Raw genomic sequence first — 7,082 nt, forward strand, 5'->3', positions numbered from 1 at the left:
ATAAGCGTGTGTTACTTAACGCCAAACTTCTAACTTTCTGAGAAACGTTGCATCACTTTTTCGTCGTTTAGGAATGTTTTTACTTGGGGACTGGAGACGTCACCACATTAGAGTAGTATCAAGATAACTTCATCACCACGCATAAAACATTTTACCATTGGATTTCATATGGGATCGTTCAAATGCCTCACCCTGTATTTGAATCCGGGGCCCTCCGGTCAATAACTGAGGACCACCCGAGGCTACCTAGTGGCCCACAAAAATTGTAAATTTAAAAATTATGCACGTTATCATCCCGAATATAAGCCTACGCTTTCAGCGTGATTTGTGAAAAAAAAATCACCCATAGGCTTCAAATCGAGCCCAGGAAAAATTTTTTCGTTTCTGTGGGTCACGCGTTGTAAGAAGAAAAAAACCTGTTTGTTTTATTTGTCATTTCTGTTAACATGAATATGGATACCATGGTCTGAGATATCTTGGCTGGGGCATATATGTAGCCAAAATTGCAGATAAGATTCGTAGAGAAATAAGGGAGGAAGGGGAATATGATGGATTGGAATGTTTGAAGGGCTAAGAAATGGCAGAAATCACCGGAAAATGTAAAAGATCCTCAGAACCGAGTGCGATGGAGGCCTTCCAGCTGAAACCTGTTGGAAGATCGTTCCACTTGAGAGAGATATCCATTGTTTACGTTGAACTACCAATTCTTACTACGCATAAAAAATGCGTGTTATACCTAAGCAATTTTCAGGAACAAATCGAAGGTGGATTCAGACGGGTGCTCAACAGCTTGAATCCTGTAAACATCAATTACACAAATATAGAGGTGCATTTTTTAACGATATGAGCAACGTACTTTATATTATCCGATAAAATAGAAAACGTAGAAGGATAAACAAGATGAAACGCTTATACTTAGTTAATTGTATGACTATTTTGACTGTGTGAGGGATTGCAAAGCGAAATATAAAACTGATTTTGAAAGAGTGGAGAGCTCATGAAGCACGTCGTATTTATTTGCACTGCATATAACATGGAGAGCCTATCTCTGACGTAGGGCATCAAGTATACATGAAATCGAATTGATATGGGAACAACGCACGGCAGGAAGTGTGTAAATTCGCATTTAACTCAAGCAAAGAGTGCCATAAGCCTTCCTTTCGATGGTGGAATAATGCTGCTGGATTAAAATCAAAGTGACCCTGAGACGCCGTGACCGTCCGCCGTACTCCTTAGACACGAGACCTTCTGCCCTTAACTTGCTCCCAAGCAAAAAAGAACGAATCCTCTCCGAGTAAAGCGTTTTCTTAGGCTGTTTGAATAGATGTGTTGGGTACCGTAGGGTAGTCCACCACAATATTAACAGTAATGGATCACCTGACTGCATCTGCAATATGGGTGATTACAATATTAATGCGGAAAGTTAATTTAAGTGTTAAAAAAAGTTCTTAATGCTTAAGTAGCAGATACTATAATCATCTCCCACTATATATATCGCGTAAAAGGGAGATTCAGTTTGAGTAATATTTTTAGTATTAGGATTAGCCGTAGTCTAGGTTGCCCATGGATGCTGGGGCTGCTTCAGCATAAAATATACAAAAGTTACCTTTTCCAAAAAATATTGGAAATAGTTGGGGGGTGGGTGGTTGACTTATATTCAGGGAGATATGTGGTCGGCGGTGTCCACAGAGACGACGAGATAATAGGACTGGCCACTAGCCGTCCCGAAATTTCATTGACTTTCTTCTCCCGGGATTTACGATGCGGTTTTGAATGAAAATGTTGTATAAATGGGTAAAATCATGCCTCTCCTCTTCCCTTCAAGTGAATTAGACCCATCATGGAGATCTGTCATTTTCGCCGAGTCCTGTATTTTTTTATTTGACCGTGTAAAATGCGTGACCCACATCAAATCCGTTTCGTTATTAAGCGAGAGGAAATTCCAAATGACTATAATTAAGAGAGCATTGAGATAATTTGAAATTTTGTGTTTCTTTAGCAAAATGGGCTTTGAATTTGTTGAATTACCGTACAATTTTAAAGTATAGTCCAATATCTTTTAAATGAGCTCACGTGAGGACTAAGTCGGCAATGGACGCTGATTTGAAAACCAAATATAACCATTACAATGTGAAGCATCTTATGTAATATACTTGCTGTTTTATGCCATCGCGTAAGTTGATCAACTTATTTTGATCATCAATCAGTGCCAGTGATAATCAATCTTATTGCAGAATAATATGACGCAGTCCTCCACTCAAATTTATTACCACTAACATCGCTGTATTCATATCGGTTTCTTATTTTGCATTACCTTACTGACAATACCGCACCATGTCAACTAATTTCCCTCTGTGCGTTTTCCTTTGTAGTTAAAATTTTTCAGTCGATACTGCCTTCAGCAAACGGTTATGACTGGAAATTCCATCCCTGATATTGCGTGATTTCTATGGATTTCATTCTTCTTCCGCTCTTCGTACTTTTTTCATTAGCTACACAGTTGATCTATCAGCTGATCGCCATCGTTGGTTAGATAGTTTGGCTGCTCATCGTTTAGACCAAGGGTCGACTGTTAAGCCTTTGAGGAACTCCTAAATACCGAGGTATCGGCGTTTTCGGTAAGTATTGGGAGGCGACCGACGGATGAAGTCATTTTAACCATTAGGGATTGGTGGGTAATTTATTATAGGTAGGATTTTGAGGTAATGGGATGAGACTGGAGAGAAAATCGGCCTCAAAATTAGCCTTTTTTTAACGAAAGACGCCAAAGGGGCCACATAGCATCACGCCTCAACGACCAAGTTGCCGCTCCGTATAGAACCAAACCCATTGTAAATGTTGCCACAAATTTTTCCTCTGCATCCTACCCACCTACAAACAGTTATGCTTCCGCCGGGATTCAAATCCGAGCCCTCTCGGTGGGAAGTTAGTTCATCATCCACCATGCCGACTCGATTCCCCTAAAATTCCAAGTGCTGCGATGCTCGAACTTCTTGAAAAACAGACGCGTGAAATTCACACATCCGGGGGGGGGGGGTTGAAAAGTCTTTCCCTGTACCCCCTGTGGTTACCCAGTAAGATCTGATACCCGAAAAAATCATACAGTTTGGAATAAATCGTGGGTGCTCAGAGGCGTCCCCGGGAATTGTACCTAGGCACTCCGGTCAGTAGCCCACCGATCTACCCACTGAACTGCCATGCCTACGGTAAATATACCCCGTCATGAAAATGAAATCGATCGTAGAGTCAGAATCGTTTGCAATCGGAAATATTTTACTCGAACGCCATTTTTCGTCAGTTCGACTCAGGGCTGAGGAAGTGGGGAAGGTGCTCTCGGGTGGAGAGATTTGTGGAAGAGGAAGGCTCTGCAGCCTCTCAGGGGAATTTGTCGCCTGTCCTCATTAGCATATAGTTTAGTGCCGCTCGCCCAGTAATGTGCAGCGTACACTTTTGGTGGGCACGGCTTCGGAACCACCCTGCTTAGTATTCCCTCTCTGGAATCTCCCACGGAGCATCCACGTAACCTTGGTCTGCCCTCTAGCGGAAGAGCCAAAGCGCCCTGCTCTTCTTTGAAAACTGCTCCCGTATCTAGGGTTGATGCAGTCATTAAGAAACTTGTGGGTCGCTCGTAGAAGAAAAAAAATAAAGAGATTTTATACTACGTGATTTGGTTGTAAGCGATATTTAGATCGATTTAACCGGAACTAAGGTCACGTATCTTGTGGAGGTGGGGTTGGGTATAAAGGAACGAGGAACGGTCTTTATCGACTGACATGGTTAAAAAAACTACAGCTTCACGTCTCAAGTCTCCTATTCTCGCTTATTACGCCCCAAAACTTATGGACTAACACTACCGCGAAATTTCCCATATAAAATACGCGCATTTTCCATCCTGATTAATTGCATAACTTAAAAATGAAAGAAAGCGATGGAAGCCTTAATTTCTTATAGCTATTAATTATTCAGTCACCCTCTCCGGAAAAAGTCCGCCCTCCAGCTCCACTGGCAAAGTTTAAATGTTTTAAATCTCATAATCCTAATCTTTGTTTTATTTATTGAGTCTTGTTTCAAGGTCTATGGAGCATTTTTTTCTTCTTAACTCAGTTTTTTGTGTAAAAAAATCAAACCCAAGGGTACCTCTCAGCTTGCCTACATACTTTCATCATTATTTATTTAAAAATACCCTATAAGCCACCGCTAGGGTGTGTGGCATGGGGTGAATACACAACAGAATAATTTTACCCGAACATGACCCCACCGCGATCGAAAAATGTTATTACAATTCTCTATCATTCGTGGAAAAAAGGAAATCTTAAATCTATCTGTTCTACACTTAATCTCTCTAATTTTATTAGCATGATGTCTCCTACCGTAATACTATGGGGGTAATAATACATTTTCAACATCACTGCCAATGAGACCTCCTTCCAGTTTATGCAAGAGCTTCAATCTGTAATTTAACCTTCACTCCTTGAGTGATTCCCAGCCTAGCTGCTCTAATTTTTGGATACGCTACTGACTTTATCATAGTAACGTTTTACAAATCTAGCTCCTCTACGCAGCACGCGATCCAAATCGGCAATCAATCCAACTTCTTGAGGATCCCATATACTTGCAGCATATTCTAAATAAGGCCTTACCAGCAAAAGACAACATTTATCTTTGACCTTTTCATCACATTAGCAATAAGCTGCAGACTGAAAGAGAAAGACACGGCAATAGTCCAGAAATATTTATATCACTCTGCTGTAGTTTAAAATATGTGCTACTTGCGCTCGGACGAACTCGGCGAGTATTTATACTCAATGTTGAATTCCGATTTCTGGATTCATGGCATTTTCTTCCGAACTCGTAATGGAGTCATAAGAACAACCATAGGGATACGGGCGTGAAAATTCACCCTTTCGTATAAACGAAGCGACAGATTTTACACCATGATCGCGAGGTGCCTCCCGAGGGATCAGGTAAATTAAGCGGGCACGTATTGAGGTGGGATGATTTCATTAGAGCAGATATTTGACGCATGAAAGCTAAGAGGCGCAGGCGCAAGAGGTAGCAGAGGTAGCCTCGCTGCTCTTGTAAATACCGCTTTTGAACCTTGACGACTAAGGCTTACAATAACGACGGAAAGGGCATTTGGTTGACTTCGTCATCAGACCTATTGGAGTTTCAACTGATTTACATAACGCCGTGACCTAAAATTTCGACAGTTTAATTATGAATCTACAAGATGGTATGTATAACGCAAGATTAAATAAGGATTAAAATATATATTGACTTCAATGTGGCTAAATTCGGAACTGTAGTAACAACTCGAAGTAGTGAGGGTAGAGAAGAATTGCGAGAAAATGTAGAAGAAGCATTTCCTAAATATTGTACGATTTTTACACAAGAAACAAGTACTGTAGATGCCACAGTAAATTTTAATTCACTGGTCCAGATATCGACAGCATGCATCTTTTTTTTCAAGGGTTACTGACGCCTGAAAGTATTAACCACATTATATGATTCAGAAACTTGTTCTTACAAGAATAAATAAGACCATACTTATTGTTAGAATGGAAAATATGGGCGTAAGGAAGGATGATAAAAGTAAACTGGTTAGAGAGAAAGGAAAGTGGAATGCCAAATTAATAAGTAAATGGAAGGAATTCGAATATGGAAGTAAAAATAAATGGAGGAACCGTTACAAATCAGCGATCTGATGAAGAGCGCTGAAGATTACTTGAAGAAAGCATTTCTATTAGCTTTATAGTATGCATTAAAATAATGTCCAATCCAGTTAATGAAGAAGAATCAACCTAAATTCCTGCCTCGTGTACTCTATTCTGATTGCGTACTATCGAAACCAATCGCCATGATCTAAAGTGGTTATAAATTCGAACGCATGTAATTTGCCGTAAGTCACCTTTGTAAAATCGGAATTAAGTCTGAAGTTTCTGGTGGTTCGATATTGTTTCTATACCCATGTACAGTCTATCTTTCTCCCTACAATTTCTTCCCTCTTCTTATCAGCCGCTCATATGGGGAATAAGTAAAAGGTTGTAAAGCGGTTGATTCCACAGAGTATGTTTTTCATTAAATATAACTTTTTCATATAACCTTTAAACGCGGTCTTTATAAGAGAATGAACATCTGATTTATTATATCATAACTAACATGATTTTATATTAAATATTTTAAAATTGTTTTCCTTTGATCCATGCCCGTGCGCATGAAAAAACTCGACATCCAAGGGACGGATATCGCCGAAGTAATATTTTTGATAACTTTTGGATTCTAAAAAATATTAGATTGACTAAAAATATACGCGAAACAATATTTTCTTGAAGAAATCTCGTGGGGTTAGCTTGTTGATGGTGGGGTTATATATGATTTCTGTTGAAAATTTTCATTTGCGTATTGGTAAAGTGCGTGGGGCAGTCTGATTCAGAAAAAAATATGATAAAAGAAAATTGATGGGATGTTTTCGGACGTTCGGTGGTTGAGCAGAGGAAAGGTTTGGCGATAGATTGGAGTTGCTAAGAGTACTAAGCTGATGGTTTCGCTGTAGAAGTTCTGGCAATTATCCATTTGGCACATGTATATAATATTATGCAAACGAATGTGCAGAGTCTGCGATCACGAACCAAGCATAATAGCTACAACTAATAATAATAATTCATGTAGATCACTGGGAAATGAAAATCCATGAGTTTTGTCAATTAGGCACATGAAAAGATATTACAATGGCAAAACTAAAAGACCTCAGAGCCTTTCTCTCTCTTCTCCTGTATTATCCAACGGTCTCGCATTACCTAGCACACACCTGAACGACAGGATGCACACGTAGATACCGAGGGTTTGCTTGGAAATCCAAGCACAAATATCCTTTGACTTGCACTGGAGTAGACTAGAACTAGCGTATCTGCATGTGGATTCGAAGGTCGATCCCCGTGACCGGTGAATATTTTTCAGTTTGGAAACAGTTCGTCAATGGCTTTTCGGAACGAGGCAACCACACATAAACAGTGTGGTTGCCTCGCAACAATCACAATAATGGTAAGTCGGAACAAGACAACGAGAAAAATAGGCTCCTACTA

Source organism: Hetaerina americana, unplaced genomic scaffold (assembly GCF_022747635.1).
Source record: "Hetaerina americana unplaced genomic scaffold, ioHetAmer1.1.p SCAF_7, whole genome shotgun sequence".
NCBI lineage: Eukaryota > Metazoa > Arthropoda > Insecta > Odonata > Calopterygidae > Hetaerina > Hetaerina americana.